General features: G+C 34.5%; 1 pseudogene; it reads left to right on the top strand.

Annotated features, from left to right (window-relative positions):
- LOC132722518 (neprilysin-1-like) overlaps positions 1–19,164 on the top strand; it is a 41,715-nt pseudogene extending 22,551 nt beyond the window's left edge.

The raw sequence follows: 19,164 nt of genomic DNA, 5'->3' as shown, positions 1-19,164 counted from the left end.
TCAAGCTCAAAAGTGTGCACCAAAACTTAAACTTGTCTATTCAAGAAACAAGTTAAAACAGTTTTGTTCAGTCAAAGGTTTTAAATTTTCGTTATGAGTATTTGAAAATTGGAAAGAGAGCGTAGATCGGGATGTACATTATTAGACTTAGGCGCAGTGGAAATAAATTAAAACAATTTGTGTCCATATGAAAATTTGTATCCTATGGGCACATCTCTAGTAACAAATTTATAGATTAATCAGGGGTTTACGGGTTTTAATGAGCCACCCTTTTAGGAAAAATGCCCAGAAAGAGGTTTTACCTACATGACCCAGATTCATAATTTTAAAGGGCTTACCTCAAAAAACATGTGTGATTTTTTGGGCAGAATTTGTTTTTGGTCCCCAACCCTTTATAACAGTTTTAAAATTTAGAGGGAGAATGCGGGCAGTTTGAAATTTGGTTATAGCCAATGTAAATTTTTTGGATTTTGATAGTTTTGTTTAAATTTGGAGCCCCCAATACAAAAAAAGCCAAAACCAAGTCCCCCTTTCGTCCAGCAGGTTTTCCAACCATTTTTGGTTTTCCGAGGCAGGTCTGATGAGGATCCTTTGGCGGGTTCGTTTATCAGTTTTCTACTTTTAAAAGGGTTGGTGGGGAACAGCATGGACCCTTGATCAGATTTTTGCCGGGGAATTGGGCAGGGGTTGGTCGGACCCAGCTGGTTGCAAACACAAAATTTTTTGGTTTTTTCATGATGCGGCTCAAAAGAAATTTTGATGACTTATTTTTAGCTTCCGTTTAATTTTTTTAAAAAAATGGGTTTTGTTTGTAATGATTTTATAATTTTTTTTAATAGAACTCACTTTTTACCCTTGAAAAATATGGAAATTGTTTTTATGTTTCTTTTTTTTTCAAAATTATTTACAGTGAAAAGCGAAATTTTTTTTTTATAAAGATGAGTTGTCAGCAGTTTTTAAATTTGCTTTTTTATAGATGGATTCTATTTATAGATTTTTTATCAGCAAAATTTTTCATAAATTTTTTTTATAGATGAGTAAACCACAGGGGAGAGACATATAAGGTGCTAGATTGGGCCATTTGTTACACTGCTAAAACCAAAATATTTTATCTTATTAGCTCACCACAGCCAAAGGTTCAGGGTGAGCTATGAGTATCAAAGGGGGATACTCTGGCTTCCATCGTCATGCGTCAACAATTATCTTCTTCTCTGAAACTACTAAGCAGATTTACTGCAAATTTGGTCAGTAGCATCCTTGTGACAGTCACACTGGAATTTGCTCATGTCATTCTAATTGGCCCCTTTTAGGGGTCAGCAGAGCTAAAAATAGAAAAGCATTTTAACATCTTCTTCTAACTAATCGATGGATGATCACTAAACTTTGTCTGTAGCATTCTTGGGTAGTCTTTTATCAAGTTTGCTCATATTAATTTGATTGGCCCCTTTTAGGGGTCTCTAGGGCTAAAAATAGAAAAACCTTTAAACATCTTCTTCTACAGAACTAATGGATGAATGATCACCAAACTTTGTCTGTAGCATTCTTGGGTAGCCTTTCATCAAGTTTGCTCATATGAATTTGATTGACCCCTAAAAGGGGCTGCTAAAGCTAAAAATAGAAACATCTTTAAACATCTTCTACTTCTTAACTAATTGATGGATGGTCACTAAACTTTGTTTGTAGCATTATTGGGTAGCTTTTTATCAAGTGTGCTCACATTAATTTGATTAGTCCCTTTAAGGGGTCTATATAGCTAAAAAAAATAAAAATCTTTAGATATCTTCTTCTACAGAACTAATTGATGGATGATCACCAAACTTTGTCTGTATTATTCTTGGGTAGTCTTTTATCAAGTTTGCTGACATATGAATTTGATTGGCCCTTTTTAGGGGCCGCTTAATCTTAAAATAGAAATACTGTTAAATGTCTTTTTCTATAGAACTGATGGATGGATGATCACCAAACTTTGTCTGTAGCATTGTTTTGTAGTCTTTTATCAAGTTTGCTCATATTATTTTGATTGGCCCCTTTTAGGGGCCGCTAAAATTAAAAATAGATATACATTTAAACGTCTATTGCTACAGAACTAATTGATGGCTGATCACAAAACTTTGTCTGTAGCATTTTTGGGTAATCTTTTATCAAGTTTGCTCACATTAATTTGATTGGCCCCTTTTAGGGGCCGCTAAAGCATAAAATAGAAACACCTTTAAAACATCTTCTTCTTCAGAACTAATTGATGGATGATCACCAAACTTTGTCTGTAGCATTATTGGGTAGTCTTTTATCAAGTTTGCTTATATTAATTTGATTAGCCCCTTTTAGGTGCCGCTAAAATTAAAAATAGAAATGCGTTTAAACATCTTCTCCTACAGAACTAATGAATGGATGATCACCAAACTTTGTTTGTAGCATTTTTGGGTAATCTTTTATCAAGTTTGCTCATATGAATTTGATTGTCCCGTTTTAGGGGACGCTATAGCTAAAAATAGAAACCTTTAAACATCTTCTACTTCAAAACCAATAGATGGATGATCACCAAACTTTGTCTGTAGCATTCTTGGGTACTCTTTTATCAAGTTTGCTTATATTAATTTGATTAGCCCCTTTTAGGGGCCACTAAAGCTAAAAATAGAAAAAACTTTCGAACATCATTTCCTACTGAAATAATTGATAGATGATCACCAAACTTTGAAGCATTCTTAGGTAGTCTTTTATCAGGTAGTCTTTTATCAAGTTTGCTCATATTAATTTGATTACCTTAAATACCCCAGGTCATGGCATTTCTTCAAATTATTTTTGAAACATATTCTATGCTTAAATTTAATATTAGAATATATTGACATTCTAACACTGAAAAGCAGTTGTTTCTGGTGAGCGACTCAGGGCCATCATGGCCCTCTTGTTCTTGTTACCATAGCAACAGAGTGATACTGTGATATATCTTTAGCAACTCCTTTAGAAAAACTAAATTATGACCTCAGTGGAGTTATATAGAATGCTGTGCACAATGTGAGAATATATTGTTACTATAGCAACATAATGATGTATTTTACAAGTAAATTTAAAACTTTTCTGTTTGACAAAAAAATTTCACCTTTCAAGATTTACTTAAACTCTGCATTATTGGCGCAACTCTATTACCTACGTACTCTCAGTATTTTGTCAAATGTGGTCCTTTATAAGGTGGAGTCAAAAATCTTTGACCTCATTCAATAAAATAAAATATGTAATGATAAGTTTAATTTGTTCTGCTTCTCTCAAAATATTCGTTATTAAAAATATTAATTAAATCTAATGTAGATATACAGAAAATGTTAACAATGCCAATTATACGGAGTCCCATGCTACATTATAAAAACTAACAAAGTAGTACATAATTTGGAAGTTTTGAATTATATTAAGTTTAGCATTTATATTAATTCTTTGAAGAATATTTTCAAGATGGACAGTACCAAATTAAGTTATTAGGGTGTCACAAGATTAATAAGGGTTTGAAAGAATGAGGGCCTTTTTTTTCTCATACAAGCAATGGAATTTGTGCAACAGTTGGTTAAATTTTCATATGGCATAAGATGCTGAAGGTTATCACTTGAAATTTCACATGTCATGAGGATCATTATAAGTGGTCACTAACAATGACTCTAGCATGGATTTTTTAACTGACATAAACGCTATTATGAAATTGAAATTTCTTTTACACGACTTCTCTTTTACTAAATGTGGAGTTTGTTTTCTACTAGAGAGCTTTAATTGCGTAACTTTTAAATAACCAATCATGTACAGAAAGGCTTGAATTTCAGCATAATTAATGTAATCATGTATTATTTCTCATCATTTGTATGATATCATTTCTTACAGTTTGATTGGCTGAGATATTTTAACCGGTTTTTACCTGTCACTGTTGACGAGTCGGAGGAGATAGTTGTGTTCGCTCCAGATTTCCTCCGTGACATGGTTGACCTTGTGGAGCAGACGGATGAAAGGTCAGTGTGTTGTTGTTTTATCTTGACTTCAAATATATTTTGTATTTTGTCACATAAACTACAGCGTCAGAGGCTCGCATATTATAAGATTTTATCTAACTCATTAAATTTAGTAATAAACCTACACTCATCCAGTATCTTCTATGTAGTATATAAGTATGAAGATTTGAATCATTATGTCTCCCCCACCTCGGGGGGAGACATATTGTTTTTGCCCTGTCCGTCCGTCAGTCCGTCCGTCCGTCAGTCCGTCCGTCCATTCTTCGTTTCCGGACGATAACTAGAGTTCCTTTAAACCTACAGCTCTCAAACTTCATAGGATGAATGGTCTTATTGAGCAGATGATCCCTATTGTTTTTGGGGTCAGTAGTTCAAAGGTCAAGGTCACAGTGACCGTTGGTCAATTTCTCGTTTCCAGATGATAACTAGAGTTCCTTTTGACCTACAGCCCTCAAACTTCATAGGATGATTGGTCTTATAGAGCTGATGATCCCTATTGTTTTTGGGGTCAGTAGGTCAAAGGTCAAGGTCACTCTGACCGTTGGTCAATTTCTCGTTTCCGGATGATAACTAGAGTTCCTTTTAGACCTACAGACCTCAAACTTCATAGGATGATTGGTCTTATTGAGCAGATGATCCCTATTGTTTTTGGGGTCAGTAGTTCAAAGGTCAAGGTCACAGTGACCGTTGGTCAATTTCTCGTTTCCGGATGATAACTAGAGTTCCTTTTGACCTACAGCCCTCAAACTTCATAGGATGATTGGTCTTATAGAGCAGATGATCCCTATTGTTTTTGGGGTCAGTAGTCAAAGGTCAAGGTCACAGTGACCGTTGGTCAATTTCTCATTTCCGGATGATAACTAGAGTTCCTTTTGACCTACAACCCTCAAACTGGGGGAGACATATTGTTTTTTGCCCTGTCCGTCCGTCAGTCCGTCCGTCCGTCAGTCCGTCCGTCCATTCTTCGTTTCCGGACGATAACTAGAGTTCCTTTTTGACCTACAGCTCTCAAACTTCATAGGATGAATGGTCTTATTGAGCAGATGATCCTATTGTTTTTGGGTCAGTCAGTAGTTCAAAGGTCAAGGTCACAGTGACCGTTGGTCAATTTCTCGTTTCCGGATGATAACTAGAGTTCCTTTTGACCTACAGCCCTCAAACTTCATAGGATGATTGGTCTTATAGAGCTGATGATCCCTATTGTTTTTGGGGTCAGTAGGTCAAAGGTCAAGGTCACACTGACCCTTGGTCAATTTCTCGTTTCCGGATGATAACTAGAGTTCCTTTAGACCTACAGACCTCAAACTTCATAGGATGATTGGTCTTATTGAGCAGATGATCCCTATTGTTTTTGGGGTCAGTAGTTCAAAGGTCAAGGTCACAGTGACCGTTGGTCAATTTCTCGTTTCCGGATGATAACTAGAGTTCCTTTTGACCTACAGCCCTCAAACTTCATAGGATGATTGGTCTTATAGAGCAGATGATCCCTATTGTTTTTGGGGTCAGTAGGTCAAAGGTCAAGGTCACAGTGACCGTTGGTCAATTTCTCATTTCCGGATGATAACTAGAGTTCCTTTTGACCTACAACCCTCAAACTTCATAGGATGATTGGTCTTATTAATCAAATGATCCCTATTGTTTTAATGGTCAGTAGGTCAAAGGTCAAGGTCACAGCGACCGTTGGTTAATTTCTCCTTTTCCGGATGATAACTAGAGTTCCTTTAGACCTACAACCCTCAAACTTCATAGGATGATTGGTCTTATTGAGCAGATGATCCCTCTTGTTTTACGTTTGTTTCAAGTATCATCAAAATCCTTTAAAGGTTTGAAGAATTATGGAGCAGACACAATTTCATTTAATTTCATTTGTGAAACTATATATGATATGACCATCAAGTGCAATTTCGTTTGACGCCCGCCTGCCATACGCTGATTGAATAACCAGGATTTTCAAAATTGAATACCTGGTTAAAAACAAACAGTTTAGGAAGCATCTTCTCATACAACCTTAACAATAGAAACCATCCATAGACAGCCTTCATTGAAGTGACTACCGGGTATTTACATTATCTTATCTCCATTTCCATTCCTGTTTCCATTCACAGTTATTCTCAGCAGTGGGGGAGACATGCGCTTTTTTACAAAAGCATCCTCTAGTTTATTTTGTTATTTTAAGACATTTTACCAACTTTGCTTGTGTAATTGGCATGCTTATTCAGAATTCTACAAGAGACATTCATTGAGAATTTTATTATGCCCCCATTTCGAAGAAAAGGGGGTATATTGCTTTGCACTTGTCGGTCCGTCGGTCCGTAGACCAAATGGTTTCCGAGTGATAACTAAAGAACCCTTAGGCCTAGGAACTTCAAACTTGGTATGGTGATTGGTCATGACCAGTAGATGACCCCTATTGATTTTGGGGTCAAGGGGTCAAAGGTCAAGGTCACATTGACCTTGTAAGCAAAAACGGTTTCCGATCAATAACTAAAGAACCTTAAGGCCTAGGAACTTCAAACTTGGTATGGTGATTGGTCATGACCAGCAGATGACCCCTATTGATTTTGGGTTAAGGGGTCAAAGGTCAAGGTCACATTGATCTTGTAGGTAAAAAACGATTTCCGATCAATAACGAAAGAACCCTTAGGCCTAGGAACTTCAAACTTGGTATGGTGATTGGTCATGACCAGCAGATGACCCCTATTTGATTTTGGGGTTAAGGGGTCAAAGGTCAAGGTCACATTGACCTTGTAGGCAAAAACGGTTTCCGATCAATAACTAAAGAACCCTTAAGGCCTAGGGACTTCAAACTTGGTATGGTGATTGGTCATGATCAGTAGATGACCCCTATTGATTTTGGGGTCAAGGGGTCAAAGGTCAAGGTCACATTTACTTGTAAGCAATAACAGTTTCTGATCAATAACTTAAGAACATTAAGGCCTAGGAACTTCAAACTTGGTATGGTTGATTGGTCATGATCAGTAGATGACCCCTATTGATTTTTGGGTCAAGGGGTCAAAGGTCAAGGTCACATTGACCTCTTGGGTAAAAACGGTTTCTGATCATTAACAAAAGAACCCTTAGGCCTAGGAACTTTAAACTTGGTATGGTGATTGTCATGGACCAGCAGATGACCCCCTATTGATTTTGGGTTTAAGGGTCAAAGGTCAAGGTCACATTTGATCTTGTAGGTAAAAACGATTTCCGATCAATAACGAAAGAACCCTTAGGCCTAGGAGCTTCAAACTTGGTATGGTGATTGGTCTCATGACCAGCAGATGACCCCTATTGATTTTGGGGTTAATGGGTCAAAGGTCAAGGTCACATTGACTTTGTAGGTAAAAAACGGTTTCCGATCAATAACGAAAGAACCCTTAGGCCTAGGGTCTTTCAAACTTGATGTGGTGATTGGTCATGATCAGTAGATGACCCCTATTGATTTTGGGGTCAAGGGGTCAAAGGTCAAGGTCACATTTACCTCTTAGGTAAAAACGGTTTCCGATCAATAACTAAAGAACCCTTAGGCCTAGGAACTTCAAACTTGGTATGGTGATTGGTCATGACCAGTAGATGACCCCAATTGATATTAGGGTTAAGGGGTCAAAGGGCAAGGTCACATTGACCTTGTAGGTAAAAATGCTTTCAAATCAATAACTTAAGAACCCTTTGGCCTAGGAACTTCAAACATGGTATGGTGATTGGTCATGACCAGCGGATGACCTATTGATTTTGGGGTCAAGGGGTCAAAGGTCAAGGTCACATTGACCTTGTATGTTAAAACGGTTTCCGATCAATTAACTAAAAACGCTTAGGCCTAGGAACTTCAAACTTTGTATGATGATTGGTCGTGACCAGCAGATGACCCCTATTGAGTTTTGGGTCAAGGGGTCAAAGGTTAAGGTCATGACCAGTAGATACTTGATAACCCTTATTAATTGTTTGATCACTGGGTCAGAAGTCATGCTTAATAACCTTTTCACATGACTAATTGGCTGCTGATAGGGGGCATACATGTTTTACAAACATATCTTGTTTAGTTAATATTTATAAAAAAATTGATGAAAATTTGAGGACATAAGGAAAAAAGTTTCATATTGATAATATCATTTTTGTTGATTTTTAGCTTGACTTCTTGAGTTTTTGTACTCTCTCAGGTGTCAGCGTCACACTTTGGTTAAGTTTTAACTTTAGTTACCTTTTATAACAGAGTTATATGTCAAGTACTGAGAAAAGTCAAGCATGCTACCTTGCTGACAGCTCTTGCTTCTTCTATAATTTTAAGTGTGTTGGTTTCAGACCCTGTACTTGATAACTGTGTGTAGTTTTTATTTACCCTGGAAATCTTTAAACTTTATCATCCCACACTTAAGATTAATAAATAATCATTAAATTCTATTACAGGATTGTGAGTAATTTTGTAATATGGAGGTTGATATTGGGATTTATACCAGAACTAACATCAAGTTTCCAGGAGGCAAGAAGTGCTTACAGAAAAGTTGTACAGGTATGTTCCTTGTTACAAAATAGTTCTTGTGGATGAGGAATTGATGAAAGGTCTGTAAAGTGTAAGTGATAAAAATAAAATTGACTAATAAGGGTTCAGTTGTATACCTGTCTGGTATGATGTTTCTTACATATTGTGGAATTATGCTTGAAGTATAAAGAGGCATATTATAAAAATTATGATATCTTGATCAATTTCTTGTAGTAAGCTCTCATAGATTTTACTGAACATTTCAAACTTGGTGTTAGCCAGTCTTGTACATTCCTTACCCAGCAAAATTCTCTGGTGTAAAATACAAGTTCCAGACCAAAATATTTCATGTCCAAGGCCTAGTGGTTAAGGTCATTGACTTCAAACCACTTGCCCCTCACTGCTATGGGTTCAAATCCCAGGGATATTTGATTCTTTCATGCAAGGCAGCTATTCAACTAGCTTACAGAACATCAGTGGTTCTTCTCAGGTGCATGTTCGTGCCTGAAATAATGCACAGAAGGGCACATGAAATCCTTTTCTACCAGTAAAGCTGGAAAGTCACTTTATGACCTATACTGTGTTGGTGCATCTAAAACACAACAAATAAAAAAGAGTTTAAAAAAATTAACATGACATTATAAGCTTGCATATTTTACTGATCTATATTCTATTAACAGGGAGTGATCCGGGACAAACCAAGATGGAATAAATGTGTAGAATATCTCAATGAGAGGCTAGGACTGGCTACAGGTGCCATGTTTGTACATGAAAAGTTTAGGAAGGAAAGCAAAGATGTGGTATGTGATTTGGTCTTTACTTTTTGGGGTTTTATTAAAACATTTAATGTCTTAAAAGATTACCATGATAAAATGAGAACAACCAGGTGTACTTGTAGCTCACCTGAGCACAAAACTTTTTTTCTGAATGGTTCATAGCCAAATGACTGAAGTAATGTTGATGTATCATGATTATGGTGCAATAACAAATTTATTAAAGAAAAAAAAATGATAATTTGATGAAACAATTGGATGTCCATATAAGATTTGTAAAAGCAAAATGATGTATGTATGTATAACATTGAAAATACCTTGCAATGTATTCTTTTAGGCTTTAGAAATGATAGCTAACCTGAGAGCTGCGTTCATAGACTTACTGCTGGAGAATGATTGGATGGATAATGAAACTAGGGCTGTTGCTAGGGAGAAGGTAAGGTCACTTTGGACTAAGACTATTGCTAGGGAGAAGGTAAGATCACTGTGGACTAAGACTATTGCTAGGGAGAAGGTAAAATTATTGGTTGCCATAAAGAAAATAATTATATTTATAGAAAGCACTTAATATAGTATTTTCTAGTATTTTAAAGCTTAAGACATTTGTCAAAACTCAAGGTCTATGCTAAACAATGGAGAAATACCAAATAAAAAAAGGAGATAATTGTATATTGAAAATGAAGGGAGATATTTTACATTCAAGTGAACAATTGTTTAACATCTGTTATTTTCAGGCTACTGCAATAAAGGAGAGAATAGGATATCCAGATTTTATACTGGATCCAGAAAAGTTGGATAAAAAATTTGAGACAGTAAGACCTTAGTTTCAGTTTTCCCTATGGGTAATTTTAACTGGGTATAAGAATTTATTTCATGCTCTTTGATAGGGTACTAGAAAATATCTCAGTGAGATATCAGTCATCTCACACTGAAATATAGTTAGTTTCCTATTCTTTACATTAAAAGAAATACATGTGTAGGTAAAAATACATGTATTAACTTCTCTTAACTTGTTTTTTAATACAAGCAATATTTCCTCAGTTTTGAAGGATGTGTCATATACCTTGTTTTAAAATTAGATCTCAAAATTCTACTTCATTCTAAACCTGCTTGAACCAAATATGATTTGCCTTTGCCACCAGTATAGAGCCAGGCCAGCCTGCACAAATTTAAGCTCATCAGTTTGGAGGGAAAAGTCAAGTTATTATGATTGCTGCAGTTTAGTTGTCATCATCATGCAAAAACTTTAATGTAGTCTTTTACTCAAACATTTTAAAAGTTATCAACACAAAACTTGGAATACTTGCTTATCATGACACGATGCAATTGTAATCCAGGGGCATAATTCTGAAAGCAATATTTTTGGAGTTCTGCCCCTTTTCTTAACTTTGAATTTAAACAGTTAAACATTATCATTGCATGCGGTGCTCTTGTTTTTATCTTGAAATCCCCTTAGGTTCCAAATTCAAAAACAGTTGGTTTGTAAAAAAAAAAAAAAAACAGGAAAAAATGGATTTTGATTGGTTGGTTTTATTATTTCAGCTGCATTTTGAACCAGATGAATATTTCGAGAACATCTTGCGAGTAGAGAGATATGATTCTAACAGAACAATGGCTAAATTTAGACAACCGGTGGAGAAAGATGTGTAAGTGCATGTTTTACCATTTCACCTATAACCCTCAAGTAACAAATATTTATAAATTAATGGTACATGTGTAGTCGAAAAGGAATTCAAACAGTGCAAAAATCAAAATGTTATGGGTCGATTTAATTTCAGAGATTTTATCCAATGATTGCATCGGTAAATGCAGACTACTACCCATGTCTCTAACTGTGTCATAAGCAGAATTCTACATTATACATGAAAATGATGTTTCAATTGGAAATATTTACAGAATATGATTTTTTTGTCACTGAACATGGAATAAACAGTCAGTGTGACACTTTTGTGCTATTCAATGAAAAGTGATATATGGTTACCGTATCTAAAGTAATACCTTTGCCTCCAGTATAAGTAGAGTAACTACAAATCTGTGGCATTCATGCCTCTTCAAGTATTTTATTTGTTGAAGTTGAAGAATATAAATTAGCATGTTGTGCATTGGTTGATAGGTTGGTCAGTCCATAGACTTGAATAACTGAATACTAGAGAACTCATTGGCTATGATCATGGTAATTATGTAATATGAAGGTTTATCATAACTTGAAGATGAAGCCTAATGGTTTTAGGTTCTGATGGCGAAAGGTCAAGGTCACTGTGACATTAACCATAAAAAAGCTTGTCTGACTAATAATTAGAAAACACATTGGGTCATAGCCCTCAGACTTAGTTGGCAGGTTGATCATGAGTTATAGATGATCCCTGCTGATTCTTTAGGTCATGGTCACTGAATAAAAAGCTTGTCTGACCAAATATACAGAGAAAGTTTTGACTTACAGTTCTCTGATTTGATAACATGTATAAGGTTGGTCATGACTAGTAGATGACCTCCTCTGATTTTGAGGTCAGTAGGTCAAAGATCTGATTTTGTGGTCAGTAGGTCAAAGATTTTATTGTGAGGTTCAGTAGGTCAAAAGATTTGATTTGAGGTCAGTAGGTCAAAGATTTGATTTTGAGGTCAATAGGTCAAAGATTTATTTTTGAGGTCAGTAGGTCAAAGATTTTATTTTTGAGGTCAGTAGGTCAAAGATTTGATTTTGAGGTCAATAGGTCAAAATATTTGATTTTTGGAGGTCAGTAGGTCAAAGATTTTATTTTGAGGTCTGTAGGTCAAACATTTGATTTTTGAGTTCCGTAGGTCAAAGATTTTATTTTGAGGTTCAATAGGTCAAAGATTTGATTTTGAGGTCAGTATGTCAATTGATGATGTTTTTTTCCCCACAAAAGCTGGCATGCAGTCTTCAGACTTAGTAGGTAGTTGGTAAAATTTAGGGGCATGCATGTTTTACAAACATTTCACGTTTCTTTTTTTTTTGTTTATTTCAGATGGGAGCAGGACCCAGCTGTAGTGAACGCCTTTTATAATCCTAACACTAATTGATATAGGTAAACTTTTATCATCGTGTCATATGTTTATTTGTGTTAGAGGCATTGTTAACATTCCCCACTGGAATATTTGTTAACTCTTGCTGCTGGAATTTTAATTTACACATAAATGAACGATATTAGCAAACAGTAAGCCTCATTTATAATTGTTAAATAACATAGAATTATATTGACCTTGTAACTGTTTCTAAATGATCCTGAAAGATAGCTTTGTGAGAAGGTAAATTGGAGAGAAAATATGTTTTTATGCTACCAATCATGTTATCGGTGCTACTTATCATGACTTTTATAGACTGTAGGTACATTAAGGAGCACTTACTTATTCTATGCATTTAGGGCACCAGTGATGTTTGTTTCTAAAAATAGAAGATCAGGAAACAAATTGTCTGCTTTACTAATTTACATATAGAGAGCACACTGGTAAATTAGAGGTATAGAGGGGTTTCCTAATTGTTTATGTATTTTATTAAGGCAAATTTCATTTTACACCTTAATTCTTTTGAATTGACAATTATATGAAATGGTTTAAAAATAATATACATGTATTAAACCTTTAGAAAAGCTAAAGGCCGCTTTAAAACCAACCAAGAAATATATCACTTTATTATATACTTATAAATGAAATATTGAGAAATGTTGATGAAATAAAATGTGTACTGTCATTTTCCGTATTTTCACTGTAAAAATTTATTTTTCACTGCAGTGAAACATATTTTCTGTATTTTCACTGGTGTCTTGCCGGACTACTTTCTTTTAAATTCTGCTAGTACACAAAATTTAAGGGAAAGTCTTTTAAATTTTAATGTCAAAAAAGAGAAAAATGTATATAATAAATAGAAAATTCAAGTTTTTTCTATAAATACATGATTTATTTTCATCTTGTGGCATGAAAATTACCATATTTCACTCGTGGCTACCGCCACTCATGAAATATTTATTTTCATAACACTCAATGAAAATAAATCATGTATTTATAGAAAAAACTTGAATATCCTCTATGTATTTTAATTAGCTATTATTTCAATATTTGAGCCGCGTCACGACAAAACCAACATAATGGGTTTGCGACCAGCATGGATCCAGACCAGCCTGCGCAGTCTGATCAGGATCCATGCTGTTCGCTATCAGTTTCTCTACTTGTAATAGGGTTTTTCAGAGAACAGCATGGATCCTGATCAGACTGCGCGGATGCGCAGGCCGGTCTGGATCCATGCTGGTCACAAACCCATTATGTTGGTTTTGTCATGACGCGGCTCATTTGTTTGACTATTATTTCAGTGTTTGCAGCTGGAATGCTTCAGCCACCGTTCTACAGTGAATACTTTCCAAAGTAAGTACACAAAATTATTTCTTATTATATAAGAAATATTTTTAGTTAACTTTTCAAAATAGGCTCATATAATTTCTATTGAAATAATTAAGAAATACATTATAAATTCACTGATGCTTATAGTTTATTGAGGTACATGTATTGATAGGCAGTTTTGGTCTGAGATTTTTTAACTTGTGATATTGTTTAGAAAAATGTCAGGTTTCTGCTCCATTTGATAACTTATAACTTTGAACTTACTGTACTTCAGCAAGAGATTTGCAGTAGCTTTCAAATTCGACTAGCATCCATAAACAGGCATAATCAAACTGTGCCTGCAACATTTTCAATTTGCCTTATTGGGTGCTCTTTAGAGATTCTGTTTTTCCATATTCTGTTTGATTATTAAATTATTAACTCTTTTGGAACTTATTCAAAAGAGTTTAAAGTGACTGAACTTATCAAAGAAGCCTATTTTTATGGGAGATTTCAGTTATGATTGTGCTGAACACAAACCAGTTGCTAAACTTATGCAAGTAATGCTCAGTTCAGTTCAACTTACTGATTAAGTAAAGCAGTCTAAAGCATATTTATTTTGGCTTTTCTAATAATATGAATAAAGTACAGAAATCAGCTTTATCTTATTTTTGTTTCACCACTGTGACAAAGTACCTTGTATTTCTATATTTCAGATCATTAAATTATGGTGGTATTGGTGTGGTAATTGGACATGAAATTACACATGGTTTCGATGACAAAGGTAAGTTTATACAGCATCTTAGCCCTTAACATGCTAAATATAATTAATGGTTATCCAGGAAATCAGATTAAGTGGACCGACAGCTGAGATAGGACCAAAAATGTGTTAAGATAAGGACAAAAACTAAAACAAACAAATAAACAAACAAACAAAAGTACTGAATGTACAGTGAACAGTGCAGACCATGACCAGATGGCACATATATGCAGGCTGATCTTGGTTTGCACTGGTTTGGTAGATTCAGTTGATGCCAACAGGATAAAGGTTGATTTAAAGCTGGGTCCTTTTGGCAGAGTGGTTAGAATAACTGACTTGAAATCTCATTCCCATTATGGCAAAATCTCATTCTCCTTATGGCTGTGGGTTTGAATCCTGCCAAAGACTTAGAAACAATTTAAATTTCACTTGGTCCCGGTTTATTTAATCATAGAATCTTTTTTTCGTATTCAACATTATTTTGTAATTGTAAAACAAGATTCAATGGTTATAAATTTATAAATCACTTACAGACAAACTGTCTAAGTTAACTAGCAGAATTGAAGTTTTTAGACATTCTTTAGGTGTATTGCAGTTAAGAATAAAGGTTTTATCTTGCCCATTAGCTTTGGAAAAAAATCTTCAAATCTTACGTTTTTAGCTCGACTATTCGAAGAATATGAGAGCTATTGTAGTCGCCCCGGCGTCGGCGTCGGCGTCAGCGTCCGCGTCGGCGTCTGCGTTGGTTAAAGTTTTTTGTAAAGTCAAATATCTCAATTATTGCTTGAGATATTCAATTGAAACTTACAATACTTATTTATAGTAACAAGGTACATCACATTGACAAGTTGGATAACTCTACCTACAATATTGACAGAATTATGCCCCTTTTTAACATAGAAATTTTGGTTAAAGTTTTTTGTTAAGACAAATATCTCAATTATTGTTTGAGATATTCAATTGAAACTTACAATACTTATTAATAGTAATAAGGTTCATCAGATTGACAAGTTGGATAACTCTACCTACAATATTGACAGAATTATGCCCCTTTTTAACATAGAAATTTTAATTAAAGTTTTTTGTTAAGACAAATATCTCAATTATTGTTTGAGATATTCAATTGAAACTTACAATACTTATTTATAGTAATAAGGTACATCAGATTGACAAGTTGGATAACTCTGCCTACAATATTGACAGAATTATGCCCCTTTGAAACTTAGAAATTTTGGTTAAAGTTTTTTTGTAAAGTCAAATATCTCAATTATTGCTTGAAATATTCAATTGAAATTTACAATACTGTTTTTATAGTAACAATGTACATCATTTTGCAAAATTGCGTAACTCTGTCTGCAATATTTGCAGAATTATTTGCCTCTTTGAAACTTAAAGATTTTGGTTAAAGGTTTTCAGAGATATTTCCTTGAAACTTTACACATGTACTTAGGGTCATAATTTGAGGGTCATAATTGTATGTCACTGACCAAGTTCCATAACTCTATCTTGCATTAAGGCTGATTCATATCCCCTTTTCTACTTAGTCTCTTGGTTAATGTTTACATGCAAGTTTTACATATCTCAATAACTATGAAAGATATTTATTTAAAACTTCACATATGCATTTAGGGTCAGAATTGTAGGTCACTGACAAAGATCCATAATTCTATCTTGCATTTAGGCTGATTTTTCTTCCCTTTTTCAACTTAAAAAATTCATGGTAAAGTTTTGCTTGTAAGCTGTTATCGCCATAACTACTGAAGGGTTTGTGCCTTTTTTGGGACAATTGTATGCATTCATAATAATAAACAGTGATTTACTTGATAAAACATCTTAATAACAAGCCTTTGTACCTTTTCTGTCAATTTTATGTATTCATAGGTAATTAGTATTATTATACTCAATAAAACACCCTTGTGACATTACCTTCCAAATAGTCAAGCCAATACTGTATAATTAGACTCTCTTTAAGGCCTATAACATGAATTTATAAAAAAAAACTAGCCCTTTTGTGAACTTAGAAAATTAACATTATCAAGACTCTTTAACTATCAAGCACTTAGAATAGTCGAGCGTGCTGTCCTTCCGACAGCTCTTGTTGATTTTTAGGGAGACAGTATGATAAAGATGGTAACATGAAGCAGTGGTGGAAGAATGAAACTATACAAGCATTTCAGGATAGAACCCAGTGTATTATAGAGCAATATTCTAATGTTAAGTTAGAACAGATTGGTGTCAATGTAAGTAAAACATGCACAGCATTTTTGAAAGATTTTTAGAATGATAGCATTTGATGTATGCCTTGCAGAGAAGTTGACTCTGCATAGCATAGCAGTTGACATAAATTATGTCTGCATAGCATAAATGGTTGAATTATGCCCTGCATAGCAGTTCACATAAATTATGCCTGCATAGCATAAATGGTTGAATTATGCCCTGCATAGCATATCAGTTGATTTATATTATGCCTACATAGCAAAAATGGTTGAATTATGCTCTGCATAGCATAGCAGTTGACAAAAATTATGCTTGCATAGCATAAATGGTTGAATTATGTCCTGCATAGAAGTTAACATAAATTATGCCTGCTAACATAAATGGTTAAATTATGCCCTGCAAAGCATATCAGTTGAATTATGCCTTGCAGGGCATTGTAGATGAACTATACCCTGCATACCATATAAGTTGAATTTTGCCCTGCATACCATAGCAGTTGATTTATGACCTGCATGGCATAGCAGTTGAATTATGCCCTACATAGCATAGCAGTTGAATTATGCCCTGCATAGCATAGCAGTTGAATTATGCCCTGCATATCATTGCAGTTGATTAAGTTTTATATGTAAATTGACCTGTTATAAAAGACGGTAACCTTTATAAACGTCTTGGCCATTTTTAAAAATAAGTGCATTTTAATAATTAATTTTAGAATTTTTAAACTTAGAATGGGATTGCCCCATCTTCCTCCCATGGCAGAGGTTGTACGTAGAGACTACCCTGTCATGGGGGATATGGTATGCACATAACACATGTACGGATATAACAATAAGTAAAGAAATGTCAGCTCCCCTATTATTAGGTTATAAATGAAGTATATGCTCGCCCATATGGTCTCTTTCCGGTGGCCAGGGTAAACAAACGCAAACACACACACAAATAAAATTGACAATATTAAATAAAACCACCCATAATCTGATAATAATCTGCATATATTGAAAATAAACTGACAATAAAAACTATATACATGTACTGACTAAATATTATAGATTGATGGTAAAAATACACAAGGTGAAAATATAGCAGATAATGGTGGTCTTAAACAAGCATATAGGGTGAGTAACTTTTAATCTAGCTTTTACATTTGTAAAGCATTTTGCCATATAAATTATGTAGTATGAAGAACAACTTGAAAAACCTGACAGAAAATAAGAATCTGATAGGATTGTTGTTGTATTTTGGGGTTGAATAGATATTTAAAATAGGATAAAGTATGGTTTATTATAAAAGGGACAATTCACAGAATATATGTACAGATAAGTCTCGGCATTGGTTTTCACTTTTTTGGGCTGTTTTGGCATCAAATCAAATTTGGTTGTGTGTGTTTCTGGCCAAGCAAATGCCACGCAAGTTCCAGGACATTATACTGTCATAATCATTATATTTTATCTTAAACTTGAATTACTTTAATCAGTGCTGAACTATTAGGGTTCAATTGTGAACATATTAATGTAATCATAAAATATTGTAAGGGAATCGTTTAATTTTGAATATTATTGTTGCATAACTATATGACATTTTCATACAATATTCTAATTTATAATGTAGTATAGTGTTTGCTATTGTTGCAGGCCTATAAGATGTGGGAGAAAGAGCATGGTCCCGAACCTCTGTTACCTGGTCTTGACATGACACATGACCAGCTGTTCTTTCTTAACTTTGCCCAGATATGGTGTGGTAACATGAGGGACAAGGCGGCTCTAGAGAAAATCAGAACATCAGCTCACAGTCCTGGCCCAATTAGGTAATTGTTATCATTGCGGATTATGATTATGTCTCTGATACTTTTCTACACATTTACTTAAGAAATAATATCAAGTCTGAGCGGTGTTTATCAGCTATTTAACACCGGTTTGGAGTTCTCATGCGTAGAGATTGACCACGAAGGCAAAATCACAAGGAGTGTTAGAATTAATAATAGTTATCAAAATAATTATCAATAATCCAGTAAAAGTTTAGGATGTTAATGCAAAGGGACAGTACTCCACTCCATTAAGTATTTTATATAGGTTCTATAGGTGTATTTATGAGGCATTACTTTACTGTTTGATTTTCAAGCTTAAGTCTATACTGAATTTAGATTGTATTGGAAGGTTTAAGCTCTTTTGTTTCTTTTTTTTTTTTTTAATTTAAAATTTATCCTAGCTTCTTTGTATTTCAGAGCAAGGTTGCCACTTGCCAATTCTGAAGACTTTTCTCGGGCTTACAACTGTCCATTGGGTAGCAGAATGAATCCTGTTCACAAGTGTTCAGTATGGTGAAAAATAGTGGCCACCATTTATTCATACATTCATTATATGTATGGTGAGCAGTGATGGCCATCATTTACACATTTATTACCTGTATAGTGAAAAAATGGCCAACATTCATACATTCATTATACATACGGTGAGCTATGATGGCCGTCATTTACACATTTATCAACAGTAAAGTGAAAAAAATGGCCATCATTTCAGAAATTATTACCTGTATGGTGGGAAAAAAAGGCCATCATTATTTACAGCCATCGTTATATATATGGTGAGCAAAGATGGCCATCATTTACACATTCATTACCTGTAAAGT

Source organism: Ruditapes philippinarum, unplaced genomic scaffold (genome assembly GCF_026571515.1).
Source record: "Ruditapes philippinarum isolate M1 unplaced genomic scaffold, ASM2657151v2 ctg7119_1_1_1_1, whole genome shotgun sequence".
In the NCBI taxonomy this organism is placed as follows: domain Eukaryota; kingdom Metazoa; phylum Mollusca; class Bivalvia; order Venerida; family Veneridae; genus Ruditapes; species Ruditapes philippinarum.
Note: the sequence above shows the minus strand (reverse complement) of the source record. Positions and strands in the feature narration are given on the sequence as shown.